The following is a 20,919-nucleotide window of genomic DNA, read 5'->3' as shown; positions in this document are numbered from 1 at the left end:
AAGTCTACTAGAGTAACAAATAAGTTTTGAAAATTTATAGAATACCTAGAAAACCTCTGGAAACCAATAGTATTTCTGTATGTGATAGGGAACAATTAGAAACTGAAATTTATGCCATTTATAACAACTTCCAAAATAGGAACTTCTTTAGGATAAATTTAACAAAACATCTGAATTTGTACTACTACTAGATCTATATGATGGAAACTAAAAACTATCATTACTGAGCCAGAGCTGTATATAAATGGAAATATATATCATGTTTATGGATTAAACACTCAAAAATTTTGAGATGGCAATTCTCCCCAAATTGACCCATAGAATTAGTGCAATCAAAATCAAAATAACAGATGGCTTGTTTATAAAAATTGACAAGTGGATTCTAAAATTAATGTTGAAAATGCAGAAGGCCTAAAATAGCAAAAACTATTTTGTGAAGAAGAAAAACATTAAAAGGGCCAAGTACTTGATTCTGAAGCTAGTATAAAGGGTGAGTAGTTTAAAAAGTATTATATACATAGAGTTTTACATGCAGTGCAGTGGAACCAAATACAGACTCCAATAAAGCCTCATGCTTCTAACCAATTGGTTTCATTAAAGGTGTAAATATTAATTAATCACTTAGCTTTATAAAGTAGTACTAGAACAAGAGGATATCAATGTAAGAAAAACTGAAATATATCCTTAATATTTTATTATAAGTCATACCTTAAAATTATCTTAAAGGGCCTAGGGAGATGGCTTGATCAATAAAGTGTTTATCACACAAGCATGTGAACCTGAGTTCACCTCCTGAGTACCTACCTGAAAGCCAGGTGTGGTAGTACATGCCTGTAATCCCAGTATATGGTAAACAGAGACAGGCAGGTTCCCTAACAAATTGGCCATTCTGTTTTTCTGAATAGGTGGTAAACACCCGGTTCAGTGAGATTTCCTTTCTCAAAAATTAAAATATACCTGTTGTGATGCCCACACAAGTGCAATAGTGGCACACAGCCATGTCAGGGAACCAACTGCTCTTGATTTGGCTAACTGATCCCCTCAGTGGAACAGAACCCATAGCTGGAGCTGGGAAACAAGTCAGAACCACATCCAAACACAAGACCACTCTCCATTATCAAGCTACCATCAATCGTGGGCTACAAGAGGGCCTACACCTACTAAACTCTCTATCAAAAACGTGTTATCTCAATTTTACAGGTGCTAACTTACTCTCCGTTGGAGAATCTGCTTCTCTTTTTCAGATAGATGTAGATCCTAAGGACAGAGCCACCCCATCATACCTCAAAAGGGCCCTGGCTGAAACTAAGAAAAATTGGCAAAACAAGCAAGGGTGCTGTTTTCCTGGTGAACCGTATACCAGCACAAAGGGGAAGGAGATCAACACAAAGAAAAATTACCTCCTACCAAATCAGAGATTCAGAGACCCAGAGGCCCCAAACACCTCATCACTGAAGCAGACCAAAAATGAACCCAACATGGCTCAGGGAAATTTTGTGTAAGAGGGGGTAGAAAGAATGTCAGAGCTACATGTTGTGTCATGATATGTAGAGACATTTATCTTACCCATAACTGTGGGTTAACTCTACAATGCACGACCCATATAACTCAACTAGGAGGGGCCAAAGGGAAGGGGTAGGTCACGGATGAGCCTAATAATGGTACCAAACTGACTGTATTTGCTGAATACAAAACTAATTAATAAAAAAATTTTTTAAAGAAAAAAATAAAGAAAATGTGAAGAAATGATGATTATACTCTTATTATCTAAATAAAACTGGTAATTCAGGAAAAAAATACTAATAAAAGTGCTCTCAGCAATAAAGCACCTGCAATAGTAATCATTAAAGCTCATGTTTCCACACAATATTCTAGGTACCAACCAGGTTTTCCATGGGATTCCCTCTTAACTTGATACCACTATTTCACAAGGAGTGGCTATTAGATCAGAAAAGAGACTCCAGAGAGGAAGCAACTTCATTCAGATCACACCTTCGTGCTTCTAAGTGGCAGCGAGAATAGTTTCACAGCCTGTCTCAGATAGATGTAAATGAAGCCCTTTGGATACATTCAAGAATATGTTATGTCTCATTTCCATTTAAAATTGGAAAATTAGGGCTGAATAGATGGATTAACAGTTAAGGTGCTTGCCTATGAAGCCTTAGGTCCCAGATTTGATTCAACAGAACCAATGTAAGCCAGTTTCACATAATAGCACATGTTTCTGGAGTTCGTCTGTAATGGCTAAAGGCCCTGGAATACCCATTCATTCATTTATTCATTCTCTCTCTGCCCCTAATAATTAAATAAACATTAAAATATAAAAAATTTGGAAAAAATATCTGAAAGTAAATAACAAGAAGGACATGCTAAATTATGTTACTAACAAAATAAAAACATTTCCCTTATCCCCTAGCCCACCTAATTGATATTTTTAAGTAAAACATCAAGTTAGAAAAAAAATTGTCTATTCAGCTGTCTGTCAACTTCTTGTGGCTAAATACTGTGCTACTTTTCTTCATGAGCAGACAGCAATGCTTGTTTTGAAGTCATGTATTCTCTGACCCCATCTGGAGGATGAGTAACTAAACATTTCTTGTGTAGAGAAAAAAAAAAAAAGACAAATGAAAATGTTTCAAATTATAATATTGATATTTTACAAGATATTACAGTTTAAATTTTATAAATTTGAAAAATAATTAGGCTGGAGAGATGGTTTAGTGATTTAAGTACTTGCCTATGAAGTATAAAGACCCAGGTTTGAATCTCCAGTGCCATGTAAATACCAGGTGGAATATGCATGTATGGTTCCTTTGCAGTGGCTGGAGACCCTGACACACCCATATTCTCCCTCTCCCTTCCTCCCTCCCTCCCTATCTCTTAATCTATTTGTCTCTTTCTCTCTCTCTCTCCCTCCAGTACAATAAATAAATATTTTTAAAATAATAAAAAAATAACAAAATAAAAATTATGTTCCACGTGAGCTTTACTCTAGATATATGGGTAAGCTAAAATCCTTTAAAATTACTATTACAGGGGCAGGAGATATGGCTCAAGAGTTAAGGCACTTGCCTATAAAACCTAATGACCCTGGTTCAATTCCCCAGTACCCATATAAAGCCAGATGCATAAAGTAGCACATTCATCTGGAGTTCATTTGCAATGGCTGGAGTCCTTGGTACTTCCTTTCTTTATTCTCTCTATCTCCTTTCTTTCTCTCTCTCTCTCCCTGGTTGCAAATAAATAAATAAAAATATTTTAAAAACTAATAAAATAAAATATGGAAATAAAAAGGGGACGAGCAATTGGAAGACACTTGATGTCAGCCTCCGGCTTCCACATGCACTGGCGCACATGTGCACACACACATCCCCACATGCATACGTATACACACATGCAAGTACACCATATATACATCATGTGCAAAGAATTGATAGGAAAGTATAACACACCTATAATTAAAAGGTAAAAATGTAGGATTTCTAGAAGAAAACAAGGGAACTTCAAGCCTGTAAGTTGGACATAGATTGTTTGATTACTATATGAAGGGCTGGAACTATTAAAAAAATGATACATTTCTTGAGATTTGGAAATTCTGTTTTTCAGAAATCTTCATTAACAAAGTAAAATGCAAGCCACAGATTAGAAGAAAATATTCACAATATGTATATCTGCTCAAAGTATTTTATCCAAAATATATAAAAATGCTTAAAAGTCTAACTAATAAAACAAACAACCCAACTAAAAATTGGTAAAATATTAAATCATATTTTCAGAACTGAAATTAATTGCCAATAGAGCACATGTAACTTGTCATTAGAAAAATGCACATTAAAACCATAGGATACTGATACATACCCATTAAACTATTTAAAATGGTAAACATTGTCAGTGTGGGTAAGCATCTAAAGTACCTGAAATTACCTTATAGTGCATGTGAGGATATAAGGATAGAACCATTCTATTAAAAGTTTGGCAGTTTCTGATAAAGTTAAATATATTCATGCCATAAGATCTATAATCCTACTCCTAGATTATTCTTAATCAAGAGAAATTAAGGCACTTTTCTAAGCAAAGACTTATATATAGACTTCAAACTGAAAACAACCCATGTCTAACAAGTTACATTATGACATATTCATGTTAATAAATACAACTGAGCAAGAAAAGGGAAGAAGTTTGTTACTGATACATACAATATGGGTAAATTTTAAAAAATTATATCTTGTGGTCAAGGCAAACACATGAATGCATTTAATTTAACTTAGATGGATATATTGGAGGGATAAGAACATTTAAAAGTTCAGCGCTAGCCACCAACAGCTGGTGTGAAGTGGTAAAGACTGCTTACAGAGGTACACAGGAAACTTTTCTTAAGTAAGGGAAATGATTTCTTTTTAATGTTGTGGTTTCTATATAAATTTAAGAATTTTCCAAACTCCCAAGTACTAAACTATAATAGAGTTGATTTAATAAGTAAAAATAAAAACAGCTAATGTATTTAAATAAATGATGGTTTAAAAAAAACAGGTAAGTTCAAACAAGTAGAACAAGAGATCATGTCACCAAAAGGAATACAAAAAGCATGTACTCAAACAGAAGGTAATCAACTCACACAAAAGTTTATATGCAGAGAACGGAATAGAGAGCATTAAAAATGTTAAGCATGTAACCACATATAAAAGATTATACTTTTTCTTCTCTTAATTATTTCCTAGAAGTTAAGTGATATAATAAGTTATAACATTGTACTATGGCACTTAAATATATATACCTAAAATGAGTGAAAACAGCACAAATATGTAGACATACGTGGAATTATTTTCAGTGATCTAAATATTTTCTGTGAATAGCAACACAAGTATACTCTAGTAACTTAAGGAAGCAGTGAAGAACCTAGAATTACCACTAAAAACAATACAGAGTAGTATGGTTGAAAAGCTATGAGGGGGGCTGAAGGGATGGCTTAGTGGTTAAGGTGCTTGTCTGCAAAGCCAAAGGATCCAAGTTCAACTCCCCAGGACCCACATAAGCCAGATGCACAAGGGGCACACACATCTGGAGTTCATTTGCAGTGGCTGGAGGCCCTGGCATGTCCATTCTCTCTCTCTCTCCCTGCCTATTTCTAATTTATCTCCTCAGGCCCAGTTCTCATCTGCAAAAGAAAGCAGATTCTCCAACAGAGAGTGAAGTCAGTGCTGGTAAAATGGGATAACCATTATTAATTTGAGACAATTAAAAGGGTTTAGATACTCTTATAGTCTAAGGTTAGTGGGAGCTTGACAGTAGAAAGCAGAATCATTATCTGGATATTATTCTGACTTGTTTCCCAGTTCCAGATATGGTTTCTTTTCCACTGAGGATATCTAGGATATCTGTTAGCCAATCCAAGAGCAGTTGGTTACCCATCATGGCTGTGTGCCAGTATTGTACTTGTGTGAGCACCATGTCAGGTTTATTGCTAAGACTTTGAGTTGCTTGGGCAGATGTTGGCCACTTTCCCTTAGCTCATGAGCACCTTCCAGCACTAGATGAGCTAATTGTCTGGGGACTGGCTCCCCTCTGGATTCCAACCAGGTCTCTCCATGGTCCATGCCAACAACATTTGGTGTCTTCAACAGTAGGGTTTTATCATTAACCTCTATTGGGTAATCAAGTCCTCTGACAGAAGTCTGTCTTGTTTGAGGGGAGATCTAGTAGGTCTCTCTGATGAATAGCTCATTGTGGATATAGACCACATCCTGTGTTTCTCATTCTCTCTGTGTCTCTCAAACAAGTAAATGGTAAAATATTTTTTAACAAATCTCAAAATGATAGGCTTACACAAAAACATTTCAATAATTTAATTAAATATAAATGGACAAAATATTTTAATTAAAAGCCATAAGATACCATTCTAGATAACAAACCAAGACATAAGAAGATGGCATTTAAAAGTAACAAGCTACCAGCATAAAGATAGAGGGGTTTGAAGTAAAAACATGACAAAATAAATACATGCAAATTAGAAGAATAACAGATAGTAGAAATTAAATCCCTATTTTGGGTTCTATTTCATAGGGCATCTGACTTAAGATAAGCTCCAAATTATGTTAGAGCATGAGACATTTAGAATGTTCTACCCTTTTTTATTGCAAATAATATTCATTTGGTCATCAGTAATTTATTATATAGTTTAGGATTTCTGCAATGCAAACTTGCGCCATTTCCCAAAAATTCTCAGAATCCTTGGATTGGTCCTTAACATGATGATGCAATTGGATATTTTCTTACATTACAAACTGTTCTACAGAACATCTGTATGGTTGGAAACAACTTGCCCAGAGCTGAGCCTACTTCCAACTGAAATGAATTCCCAAACTGCTTTCTAATTCTTTCAACACTTGACTCTGCTGTCTAACAAGGATGTTTTGAGCAGGTGGGACTGGCATATTGCCCACTTAGACTTTCTAGTCATAAGTGAACTGGGGCTTTGGGATTCTGTCAGAGAAAACCCCTGAGTTCTCTGCTGACTTACTGGATTAAAAATCTCTCCCAGTTTTTGATGGGGAAAGTCTCCACTGGCAAATTACATGTGAAGCATAGACACATGATATGTTCAAGTTGTCTTTCCTTAGAGAAATTTGAATTTATATTACCTTGTGTTATTTTTCCATTTAGGAAATTAGGAATATTGCAGAGCCATGCAATCAAGCTATGCAGAAGGAAAAAAAAAAAAGAAATAATGTCTTATATTTCCCTAAAAATTCAGTATTTCTGATGTTATTCATATTTTCTTATAGACTGAAGTTTTCCACCATTATGATGTTAGCTTTAATTTCTGAAGGTTCTTTTAGTATTTCCTATTGAGCAATGTTGCGCAAAAATTTCTCCCTGAGGGGATGAAAATATAAGTCTATTCACCCCAGAGAGACCAAAGCATGATAGCACCAAAATCCAGTTTTGGTAAACTAATGAGTTTACTGGGGTAATTTACAAAGCATGGCTGAGGAGGTGATTCACAGGCAGCTATCAGCCAGTCTTACCCCACCATGGATGACAGCCTCATGGAGTTGCTTCACTGAGCTCAATGCACCACTTTTAGGCAGCTTCGCTTGTCAGGGTTTCTCCCCTCAGCCTCTCTATTGCTCCTACAACCTTTGGGTGGGGTCTCCTGTATGGTTTAGAAGCTTCCTGAGGCTTGTGAAGTCCTTGCTTATTTCCTGAGTCTTTGAGCTCCTGAGTCTTAAGAGCTTCCCCCTAGGGTGAAATCTATCAGTTGGGAGGAAATTGCCATAGAGCAAGAGTAGCTAATGGTGAAAAATCCTCATAATTAATTTATCTAGAAGTGTGACGCTGGCTGCCCTTTAGTCAACTTTGTTAAGTCATAACTAGCTTCTAGCCCAGTGTCTCTAAGTGATACTCTATGAGGCCAGAGCCTGTGATTTATTCTGCAGAAACAACCTGGATAGTGATTCACAGTCCAAATTATAAAGTCCACTGCCTAAATCTGGATCTCAATCTGTACCACCAATCACTTTTGTGACCACAGGCTGGTTTCTTAACCTCTCAGTGCCTGAGTTTCTTCCTATATATGATGAAGATAATAAAAATAACCAATTCAATGGCTGGAGAGATGGCTTAGCAGTTAAGCGCTTGCCTGTGAAGCCTAAGGACCCCGGTTAAAGGCTGGATTCCCCAGGACCCACGTTAGCCAGATGCACAAAGGGGCACACATATCTGGAGTTCATTTGCAGTGGCTGGAGGCCCTGGCATGCCCATTCTCTTTCTCTCTCTCTCTCTCTCTCTCTCTCTCTCTCTCTCTCTCTCTCTCTCTCTCTCTTTCTCTGTCGCTCTCAAGTAAATAAAAATAAACAAAATAATTAAAAAATAAAAATAACCAATTCATAGAATTGTTGCAAAAGATTATGTGCTGCATGTGATGGACTTAGAACAATTCCTGGCACATAGGACTCATCTACTACAGGAAATGTTTACTGTGATTATCATTATCATTATTATTGTTATTGTTTCTTATGTTTTGGAAACCAATAGAACACTTATATCTTATTGAGTTTATAGACTATGAGAAATAGGTGAATTCTTCCTGTAATATTTGTAAACACATTAAAATACAGGAGTCATATCACTAACAAATTCCAAAATCACTCTTATTATTTTCTTCCTGGACTCCCATGTCCTGTTAACAGAGCATTTTAACCTCCTTTCAGTTATCCTAACACAGACTTATGTCTCCCTATCCTATTTCTGTGTTTTATTTTTAACGATGGGGGACACTTCACTGTTCTTTCCCTTCTCCATTAGCTTCTCATATCCAAAGAACCATCCAGGTGTTCTTCCTCTTTAAATATTTCCCAAATCCCAGAGTAAGATGTTCTTTTCCTTTCCATGGCTCTTGGGGTTCCTGTCTGACTATTTTCTTAAGTATTAAGCTGTACTTTTATGTTACATTATGCCTTTTTAGATATGGTCACTCATTTGTAGATTTCTCCATAGACAGGCTGTTCAAAGTCAACCTCTTTGGCCCTGGAGGGTAGCTTGCCTTGCATCATGCCTGAGGGTAAAATGTTTGGGTTTGTCTAGTTAAGAGCCTGTAGTTGAATTATCTGGTTAGTAATAAGCCAAGTATTCTGGCTCTCTAACTATTATACCAAATTCAGACATGATTGCTGGTTTCCAGTGTACATTATAATACCTCCCTCAACTAGCCAAGACCTTGTGGCCAGGATTTACTCCTTGAAAGACACATGTGATATAAGGTATTAGTCACCTGTCCAGAAAACTTCTATGTCACACATTTTAAAAGGAAACACATATACTCCTAACCTGGCACCAAAAGCTGTTTTGTCTTTTTTACTTCATCAACTACCATTCCCGTAAAATCCATCTACTCTGAGCTCCTTAGAGTTCCCCTAATAGTTTTTTGAAGGATAAAAGAGAAAGATGAAGGTTATTCTGTTCCTTTATGAATACAGTGTCATCTACTTACAATACCTTTGCCCTCATAGCTTAAGCAAGTGTTCCTTATCCTTGAAAATTCTCATGAATCATGCAACTTATATAACCAAGGACACACATGTCCAAAGGCTCAGATACAAGTGCTTCCATTGCAAATTCTTATTAGGTAGCTACTTGGCAAGTAAAAATCCTGTGCAAAGGGTGTAGGAGGATTTATTAGTGCAGGTTTTAATGAAGCAGGTGCCCTCAGGCATGCTAAAGAAACAGAGCATAGATCAGCTTCTCACCTTTAGATCCCAATAATGAACATTCTCCTTGTAGATCAATGGGCTTTCTGTAGATAAGAACTACTTCCGTGTTCTAGATTTGAAAATGCGTGACTGCTGGTCAGAAAACATATGCTCATTACCAAAGAAAATGTGTTTTTCTTTTCTTCTCTTTCCCTTTTCTTTTAGGTTTTATTATGCTATATTTCAAACAAATTTCATTTTTTGTTTTCCATAGGAACAAAATTAGAACCACAATTCTCACTATATATAAAGATAAAATATCTTAATATAAAGCCAGAAATGTTGAAAAGTATTAGAGGTAAACAGAAAACGCACTAAAAGTTGTAGGTATAGATAAGTGCCTTTCTGAAGAGGACTCCAACAGCATAGGAAAGTCCCAAGGATCAACAAATAGGACTACATGAGCAAATTTATTTTTTTCTAGTGAAAAGCTTGTGCTCCAAAAGTACTAAGGAATCAAGAGAGTGATTGCTCACAAGTCATCACATATACGGTGCGTGACACTGATCTGAAAGTTGTCCTCTGACTCCACACACACCATGGTACACAGAACTCACATTCATGAACACATACAACCAAATAATTTTAAAAGATGTAAATATACAAAAAATGCAAGGAGAGGAAATTAAAATAAGTAAACTGTTCCCATAACAAAAGATGTCTACATGCTGCACCCCAGAATCTGTGAACACTATGATTTTGAGGGAAACTGTAAATACATTGGTATTGCAGAGGTAATAAAGATTGTTAATCATCTGATATTAATATAGAGAAATGATCCCAAATTATCTGAATTGGTCTAATATGGGATCCTTAAAATTAGAAAAGGAAGATGTAAAGTAAGAGAAGGACAAGAGATGACAGAAGTTAGACAGAAAGGTGCCACATAGCTGGCATTGAAGATGAAGAGAGGTGTCCATAAGTCAAGCAATGAAGGTGGCCTCCAGTAGCCACAAAGGGCAAGAAAATGGGCTAGCTTCTGCATCCTTTAGAAAGGCACACAGCCTTGCTGATACTTAAACCATAGTTTTGAGAGATCTGTGTCAGACATCTGATCTCTAAAACTGCAGAAACTACAGAACAATTAATATGTATATTCTTTTTATTTATTTATTTATTTTTGTTTTGGTTTTACAAGGTAGGGTTTTGCTCTAACTCATGCTTACCAGGAATTCACTATGTAGTCTCAGGATTGCCTTGAACTCACAGCAATCCGCCTACCTCTGCCTCCTGAATGCTGGGATTGAAGGCCTTCACCAACATGCATGGCTTTATTTTTTTAATAATTTGTACTTTATGGAAGAAAAATGTCTGAGATGAAGATTGGGAAGCAATCAGGAATCTGGCCATGAAGAGATATTGGTCATTTTGCATTTAGGACTGCTCCTTCATGAGAGAAGGAAAGAGATCAGAGAGACTAGTTGGGATGGTTTCAGCAAGAGGTAATGAAGTGGCCTGGAGGGTAGTGTGGTGGGAGGGGTGAAAAGGAACCATTCATAGTTTGAGGGCCACCCTTGCCTCCTGGCACTGTTGTAGTTGTTGATGATATGAAAAAGTACATGGCTTTGGTGGTTTGATTCAGGTGTCCCCCATAAACTTAGGTGTTCTGAATACTAGATCACCAGCTGATGGAGATTTGGGAATTAACATCTCCTGGAGACTGTGTATTGTTGGGCACAGGCTTATGGGTATTTTAGCTAGTTTCCCCTTACCAGTGTTTGGCATACTCTCCTGTTGCTATGGTCCACATTATGTTGTTCAGGGGGTGATGTCCACCATCTGCTCATGCCATAGTTTTCCCCTGCCATCATGGAGCTGCCCCCTCGAGCACAGCCAAAATAAACCTCTTTTTTCCCACAAACTGCTCTTGGTTGGGTGATTTCTACCAGCAACACGAACCTGACTGTGACAGTAATGTGGTACTGAGGAGTGGGGTTGCTGCTAGACACCTGACTGTGCGGTTTTGTCCTTTGGGAGCCAATTTTCAAGAGGAGTGCAGAAGGATTTGAAACCTTGGCCTAAGAGATGCCCTGCAGTGCTTGATGGACTATTCCGGTCAAAGTGGAAAGACCTGAATGCAGTAAGAACTATGGACTGTGAGGTTTGGCTTATGAGGGTGAGAAAGAGCTTTGCCTGGACTGGGCTAGCAGTTTGTGTGAAAAGCTTACTGTTATGCCCGTGTCCTGAGAGGTCGTGCAGGGTTGTTTTGTATAGAAATGAACTGGTGTGAGCAGAGGGTTGAGGCACAGAAAGAAAAATCTTTGGGTGAACTACTGCCCATTCAGCTGCAACTAAAAGATTACAACCTTTGAAATTGGGCCAGCTGACCTGAGTTGGGGCAACAGGAAGACTATATTCTCTTTTGAAAGAGCCTGAGTGCTCAAGGAGTGTCCTGTTCTTCAAAGTCTGCTTTATTCTTCCCTCTTGATTTACAAATTGTCACCCTACCTGGTAGTGTGGAGTATAAGAAATGCAGGAAAGAGAGGGTCATTGAGTTTGCAACACGGTCTTGTGTTATGGAAACAGCCATGGGCATTGTGAAGCAGTTTGCTGGTTGTCTGTATGGAGTCCCCATGGGGCCAGGAGGATAAACCCGGGATTGCAGTGGAAACCCAGTGGAGATGCCGGGACCATGAGATGGCTGTTAAGGAAAGCTGCGGGCCCCAAGGAAGTTTTTCAGGACAGTGAGTAGCTTAGCTGGAGGGGTGGAATTGGAATGTCAGAGACTTGTTGCTGGTTAGAATTATCAGACTTGGAGATTTGTTACTGATTAGAGTTGGTGGACTTGAAGCTATAGAATTTGATGTTTGCCCTGGTTGTTTTAAATCTTGTATTGGTTGAATATTTCTTTGCTATGCCCAATATCATCTTTTGTAGTGTGAATGTTTATTCTGTGCCATTATGGGTTTTGTGGGGGGATTTTTTTGGAATTATGGCTCAGTTAGAGGATTTTAGACTATGGGAATGTTTGAACATCATTGGTATTGATAAAAACTATGGGGACCTTTAAAATTGGACTGAATGCATTGCATTTTACAACATGGATGGTTATCAGTTTATGGGGCCAAGGGGTGGAATGTGGTGGTTTGATTTAGGTGTCCCTCATAAACTTAGGTGTTCTGAATGCTGATAGAGATTTGGGAATTAATGACCCCTGTGTATGTTGAGGGACAGGATTATGGGTATTATAGCCAGTTTCCCCTTGCCAGTGTTTGGCATACTCTCCTGTTGCTATGGTCCATCTTATGTTGGCCAGGGGGTGATGTCCATCCTCTGCTCATATCATCATTTTCCCTGCCATCATGGAGCTTCCCCCTCGAGCCTGTAAGCCAAAATAAACCTATTTTTTTCCCACAAGCTGCTCTTGGTTGGGTGATTTCTACCAACAATGCAAGCCTGACTCATCCAAACCCTCTCTTCAGGATTTACAGACTAATAAGCACAGAAATACAATGATCAAATAAGTATAAGTCTAGTGTTAGAGGGTGAGAAGAGAGCTGAAAAACACTACACTGAAAAAAAAAAAAGAGTCTACAGAGTAGCAGGGATGATAGAGGGTGACAGGTGAGGTAGGGTGTGCCATATGTGGTAGAGAGTGGTGGGTGTGGTATGGATGGCAGGTGTGGTAGCAAGTTGTAGAAATGGTAGAGTGGGACATATGATAAGACGTGGCATGTTCCACTGATAGTGGTAGGTGATACAGAGTGGTAGGTATGGGAGATAGTGGCAGGTCTGGAAAAGGGTGGCAGCTGCGGTAGACACTGAAAGGTGTGGTAGTGAGTGGCAGTGAGGTAGAGAGTGGCCAGTGTAGCTAGAGGACTATTTCAAAAGGGTTTGGGGATAAGGCATCTTTGAGAAAACAGTGTCCAACCACATATCTAAAAGAAGAGAACCAAGTAGATATCTTAGGGTGAAACCTTCCCAAAAAAGCCACAGTTTTTCACAGTAAAGTGATGAGGCTTTCCTATCACCTTGTCTGAGAGAAATAAGCAAGGAGGTATGCGGTGGGAGCTGAGGTTAGACACTCGGGTGTTCAATGGGGGACTCAGCTTTCTCTAAAGGCATGTTTAGAATTGACAGGATTAGGAAGCTGTTTAAATAGAAAGTCAGGGATCTGAGAACTGTGACCAGCCTTCTATAGCTGCAGCTGTTGAATTCACCTAAGCAGTTCATGGTGTCCCCACCATGTCCATCCAAAGAAGATCATTTCAGCAGTACCCAGGAAATACAAGCAGGTACAGGGCATCTTCACATCATGCCACCTGAGCTCCACTATAATGTGGTGTTTTACCTGAAAATATTTCCATCTGGCTTTTCATAATTTCTTCATGGGAATCACGTAACCAGACTGGTCAGTACAATAAGAGAAAAAATTTGAGTTCCAAAACAGTAGAATTTTTTCTGGATAAAGACAAATAGAAATTCCTGTTCAAATTTAATTAGAAAATGTCTCACAGTGATTTTGACACCACATGTGTTCCTGAATATGTCTCTTATCATTTCCATGTCTCAATTTTCAAATGATTCAATGATCCCTTTAGGACCTTGAAATCAAGGCCTCAGATTTATTCCCTATACAACCTGCCACACAGGCAAAGAGACAGGAAGCCCTGGGGATTATCTATGGGCCTGGTATTTTAATATTATAGAGCAGGAAGAAAAAATCACACTGTAGTGATAATAGCACAAACCTGTGTTTTCACCTCAATTGCATCTCTCATTGGCCATGTGAACCCCTTGAAATTCTCTTGTCAAATCAGTTAGGACATGAATACACAAATGTATAATAATAGCCATGTAAGTTAGAACCTGCTATTTTCTCTCTCTGAGGTTCATACCATCATCTGTAAATTGTGGGTATTAGTTCTCAGTTTGTGGTATTATGATGAGGGCTAGAGAAATGCACATAGTAACTGCTAACTAGTTCCTTAACCACTTATGAGTGTTGAGGCGGGAGAAGTGGCATTACTAGTAGTCTAAATACAAGGTCAAAAGTGAGGCTCCCACTAAAAGTTGTGAGACATCAGGATTCTGTGAGGAATGGCACATTAATGGCACTAGCTCAGGAAAGGCGATTGAGGAAGTCAAGTACGAGTTCCCCACATCTGCTGCTAGCAAGTCATAACAGCTTTGATGAAGACTCTCTGTTTGCCCTGAGAGTAGAGAAGCTTTCTTCTTCTGCTATCACCCCTGGTGCCTTTCCAGACACCAACACCTTATTACTTACCCAGAAGTTACCATAACATGGACAGGGAAATACAGATCTACAGGAAACTCAAGCATCATTCAGAGATACTGATGTGAGCTACAATGCATGTTTAACTAATCCAGCAGCATTTGTCCTCGCTTGCCTCTTGTCCCTACACTCAGTGCGTGTGAGCTGACTATCAACTGGGCTTAGCCAATGGGAGAGATGGGACAGGAATTAAAGAGCAGAAGAAGTACACTGAGACAAAGTGTAGATACACAGATGCATCTTAGAACCATACAAGCAAAGATATTTCTCCTCATTTCTCTCTCTGCTCAAGGAAGAACCTCTGGGATTGGTGATGTCCCTTCCATGGTTCCAACTCTTTCTTGGAAACCTCAGTCCCTGACCTGTGGCAGTATCGCCTTTTCCTCTTCTCCCTCCAGCCTCCAGCTGATTATCATTAACCCTAGTTTACATTGCTGTGCTAGTTTTGCACTGTAGCTTTTCTTCTATGTATGTACACAATTTTTCTCTGCTTTAAATGCTTAATTTCCTTCCTGGTATACTCTGGCTATATAGCTAAAACTGACCTTGGATTATAACTAGGGAAAGTTTGGATAATCCCAGTATGATCTCCCAAGTAAGAAGATTTTGGTTTTTGTTTGTTTGTTATTTTTAATTATTTTTTATTTTTTACTGACAACTTTCATAATTGTAAACAATATTCCATGGTAACTCCATTCCTCCACCTACTTTCCCCTTTGAAACTCCACTTTTGGAGGATGCTGTATGTACAACAGGGTCTCCTACGGTGTAGTTGATATTAAAATTCATTTTGTCAAAGGTCCAATGTCAATTAATCTCTGAGACTTAAACTCCTGTTTTCTACACAAGATCTTGAAAATAAGCTTTATGTCTGTTTCACAACTCTGAAGTGAAATATGACTGTTACATTGATCAGAGCAATCTTGTTAGCAGCATCCACATGGTTTCTCCCTACAGGAGGGCCAGTCAGACACCAAGTCACCATCAGAGAAGTCTGGAAAGACCAGAAGCTGAGTACTAAACAGAATCACATTCTGGAGGCCATAGGATGCAATGTGGAAATGGTTTTGCCTGCCCATCAGCAATCATCTTCACAGGATGGATAGTATCTTTCCTTTATGAAAACCAAACTGCTCCTCCCATTCCTAAGGGAGCACTCTGCAAGGTATTGTCCACAGCCATTAGTGTGACTTGGTTACACTGCTTCTATGATCATACCCTGCTCTAATAAATATCAGTGACCAAAGAAAGGAAGAGGATGTCCATAAATGAAACATAGTCTAGAAACCATCTTTCTTGGTCCCCTGAGGGAGAAAGGGCTCCTAGGGAAATTACTATATGCATGAATCTATGGAGATACTAATAGATGCACGCATCCATCGAGATACTACTAGACACATGAATCCATGGAGATACTACATGACGCACGAATCCATGGAGATACTAATAGATGCAAGGATCCATGGACATACTACTAGACGCATGGATCCATGGACATACTACTAGATGCATGAATCCATGGAGATACTACTAAGCGCATGAATCCATGAAGATACTACTAGACATAGGAATCCATGGAGATACTACTAGACGCACGAATCCATGGCGATACTACTAGATGCAGGGATCCATGGCTATACTACTAGACGCAGGAATCCATGGTGATACTACTAGATGCACAAATCCATGGAGATACTACAAGACACAGAAATCCATGGAGATAGTACTAGATGCAGGAATCCATGGAGATACTACTAGATGCACGAATCCATGGAGATACTACTAGATGCAGGAATCCATGGAGATACTACTAGACACATGAATCCATGGAGATAGTACTAGACGCATGGATCCATGGACATACTACTAGACACATGGATCCATGGCGATACTACTAGACGCAGGAATCATGGAGATACTACTAGATTCACGAATCCATGGAGATACTACAAGACACAGAAATCCATGAAGATACTACAAGACGCAGGAATCCATGGAGATAGTACTAGATGCAAGAATCCATGGAGATACTACTAGACGCATGAATCCATGGAGATACTACTAGAGGCATGAGTCCATGGAGATACTACTAGATGCATGAATCCATGAAGATACTACTAGATGCAGGAATCCATGGAGATACTACTAGACGCAGGAATCATGGAGATACTACTAGATGCACGAATCCATGGAGATACTACAAGACGCAGAAATCCACAAAGATACTACCCGACACACGGATCCATGGACACACTACCAGACGCATGGATCCATGGCGATACTACTAGACGCATAAATCCATGGAGATACTACTAGATGCATGAATCTATGGAGATACACTTTTGGCAAATCAGCCCAGAACTGGCATGAATTGAGCTATTTTCAAGTTTAGTACTAAGGGAGTGAGATCGTTTCCTCTCTGGGCACACAAAGCACACATTAGCAGGCTGGATGTAGGTTGATAGAAATGATCCATGTTGACCACAGGTAAGGGTAGCACTAGCACTACAGGGAACCAACTTCTACCTGTCTATTCTCCCTCTCTCTCTCGTAGACACACACATACTCTCATAGTATAGCATGGAATAATAGCAGTGTCATCTCAACAGAAGAGAAATCACTCAGTGCCACCTATGTGCCAGCTTTGCACAGGACACTTTCTGAAGCAGGTATCAGAAAACTGAATCTGACAGGGCTCTGGCTATATTCTTCATATCTCCTCATGAGATACTTGGAATCAGCAAAGTCCAGTTTTGGTTAAGTTCTAGTCCTCTGGGATAATCCAAAGGAAAAGAAGCATTATACCTCATTTCTACCAGAGGGAGAGAGTGAGCACAAAAGAGGGAGGGAGAGGGAAATCATGTGGAGGCTTCAACAGGATTTAATTTGAAATATTCATAAGATGGGTCCATGTCTGCACACAAACTGGTTATACTTAGTCACCAAAGCTACTTCCTATTATCTTCACTTTAAGTACCATTAACAAAAATTCAAAATCCAACCACCCTCTATTTTGGTCTATTCTTATGCTAATAGATACCTTAAGTATCTGAAAGTAATTCTATATGCTCAAATGAAAATTTTAGGGATAGGAAGAAAAACAGCATCTTTGTCATCCCAGTAAACCAGTTATCAGAAAAAGGAGGGAAAGGAAAAGAACAAAGGGCAGAAGAGAAGCATCTTTCAATTGTAACTTCTGCCAACTTCTGTTGATCAAATACTTTTCCACTATGGCTGACTATAAGCTACCAAAGTGGCATAAATCAAATTGTCAACTTGATAGATTCCTGAAAAAATTACAATCATATTTCATGAACTGTAACAAATCAGTCATAGGCCATTACTGGAACATCTTACCAGCATCTCAAAAAAGTGAACGACAGTAGGATCTTAAGTCACCTGTGCTTAATAATATCTTCCTGTAGTTTTTCTTTCTATCCAAAACCTATGTGTGTAAGGAGTGGGGTGGGCAGATTTTGAATGCTGCATGGAGCCCAAGCCACACACATTATTTTTATTTGCTTCTTTATTTATACCTCACTCAAAAAAGATTTATGATGAATTATATATATAAATATATGCAATATAAAACAGATAAAATTGAATTTGAAATATGAAATAATGTAAAACAAGAGAAGATAAAAGCTTTAATAGCAATAGAAGAAAAATGAAATCAAGAGTGAACTTAGTACACAAAGCACATTATATTAAGACTTTCCAGGCCATTCAGATGCATGCTGAAAAAGCAGACAACCAACGATGAGCCATTCACAGGAGCTCTTTGTTCCAGCTTCCAGTGGGCCTGGCCATCTGTGCAGAATGATGTTGCAAGGGAACCCCTGGGGCTAGTATGGACATTATTGTTGCACCCAGGACATCTCTGGAGAGGTAGTAAATGGGCCCAGTGTCCCACTATCTGCCTGCAGAGGCACTTGGCTTTCCAATGATTTCCTATTGCCTTGTCAATTTGTCAGAATTGCTATTCTGGAGTGAACCCCAGCCTCCTAGAACAGCTTGCCAAGGGCTCTCACTGGATGGTAGTTTCATCAAACCCCCACTAAATCTGGCTGGCAGCTTCTGATAGCCTCAACCCCACTCTACACAGACAATGGCTGTCGGGCAGAATATTCCCCTGTGCTTTCTCTTACTGCCAGGAACCAAGAAGGCCCAGAAAAATCACTCTTGGGATATGAGCAAGCAGAAATAAGAGAATATTTAAAATGGACAAGTCTCCTGGATACAGTGACCTATGGACATCGTGCGTCATATAAAACTTTTGCAAGCCTTAAACATGATGAAACTCCAATATTATTCCTTACCTAGTTCCTCGGGGTGTTGGGGAGACCCTTGAGTTTCAATGTGATCTATGTAGATTTTTCTCTCTCTACTCACTCTCCTTTCTTCCTGTCCTCCCTCCATCTATCTATTAGCTCAGTTATCAGGATGTGTTTCTGCTTAATAAAATTTTAAAAAATTCAAAACAACAAAACAAAACAAACAAAAAAATGCCACATATGGCATAGGGCCCAGCATTGAGAGACGGGTTAAAGGGAAGCTCCACTCCTGTCTCTGCCAGGCATTCTAAAGTGCTCAAAGCTGTCAGCTGGGGTTTTATGTTAAGGCTTTGCTTTGAGAAGGGCTGTCTAGGTTAGAGCTCACTACCCCGAGATGATGACTATGGGACTCCTATGGCCCACATAATGTCTCAGCAAGGCTTGGTACATGTCAGGCTTGACAAATTTTCTGGGCTCTGTGTCTTACTGCCTAGCTGTATTTCTAGGACCCATAGAGGTAGTGAGTAAAAACTTCCCCACTTCAGGTAAGACCCATCCTATTTTTATGTAGATAGCATCCAAAAAGGTGGGGCTTTAGAGAAATTTTACCTTCTAGACATTGGTCCACTACCCTTTTGGGAACCAGTTCATAGTAGGGGAACAAATATTTCTAAGATGGACATTTGGTATGCTGAAAAATCAATGAGCATTGACAGAACCTCCTCAGTGGGGCTTGCCCAGCTCTCATCCAGGCATATCCATAAATTCCTTGCAGGACATCATCAAACCTACCTGGGACTATGCTTTCAAAACAAATATATCCATTATAAATAGCATTGCTTTTTGACAAAAGCACAAAAGTTTAAAGGTTGAATAATCTGTATACTAGGTACACGAACCTGTACAAAATAATAACTTTGAATTTCAGTTTCTTTCTATCTAAAATAGAAATAGTAAAATGTCTTGCTTGCTAGATTAAGAAGGTCTAAGAGAGGAAAAACATATAAAAATTCATCATAAACTAAAATCATAATACAATGTCATATGTTATGTTTACTTAGAGTTCACTTGTCAACAAGACTGTTAGGAGTTTAAAAGACTTCTAACAATTCAGTAAGAAGGGTATACAGTGCATTTATGGGAGTTTTAGTCTCCAGTGATGGAAAAGTAGCTTGGGCTGATTAACTCTATAGATAACAATAATTCAATTTGAATTAGGTAATTTTAACACTTTGGAGAAGATCACAGCTAAGCAGGAAGTAGATGGAATGTTAATCTTTACCCTGGACATGCATTGGTAAGATTTGTGAGTTAGCACACTTTTACTGAGAATATCCACCAATCCCTATAGCTAAAAGTAGTTGAAACTTATAGTCCTACTACTTTCATGTGTCAGGAAATAAATTCAGAGCTGGTGAAACAAATCTGTGTGAGTAGGTATATTCTGGAGAACAGGGAGCTTCAGAAAAAAATGAGTGTAAAAATCTGCAAATAAATTTTGCTAAAAGTCACTGATTGGCTACTAAGCAAAGAAAAAACAGAGATACCAAAAGCTGAATATTGGGACACTAAACTGTACCTATTTCCTATCCAGGAAAGAAAATTTGGAAGTCAAATTCAACCAAATTCATTGTTTTCTTTGAAAAAAAATATCAACATTATTCAAAGGAACATATATTTGCCTGGTATAGTCACACATGCCTGTAGTCCTAGATAGCATTCAAGAGGTTTCCCTATGAAGATCATGATTTCAAATCCCCACTGAGCTAGACTGTGAACTTGAGGTCAGCATGAGCTATATATGTCAAGATCCTGACTTAAAAAGGAAGGAAGGAAGGAAAGAATGAAGAAAGGACTAAAATCTTTATAACATACCTTTCACAATATTGACATATAATGAAAAATTATTCAACCTGAAAAGTAACAACAATATGTTACTTATACTTCAGAGAAAAGACACTATATTCAAGAATGTCCAAGAAAATAAGAACAGTGTGGCATATTTGTTCTTTTGTTTATTGTTTCTGTGCCAATTACCTAACAAGAAATAACTTAAGATCACTTCCACTCAATATGGCAGACTTACAACCATCCTAGGGCACTGGGGGTGAAATCACACAAGAATGGTTGGGTTCTAATACTAGTAGGGCCTAGCGTGCCT

The sequence above is a fragment of the Jaculus jaculus genome, chromosome 1 (assembly GCF_020740685.1).
Source record: "Jaculus jaculus isolate mJacJac1 chromosome 1, mJacJac1.mat.Y.cur, whole genome shotgun sequence".
Taxonomy (NCBI): domain Eukaryota; kingdom Metazoa; phylum Chordata; class Mammalia; order Rodentia; family Dipodidae; genus Jaculus; species Jaculus jaculus.
The sequence above is the reverse complement of the archived record's forward strand: the minus strand, read 5'-3'. Positions refer to the sequence as shown.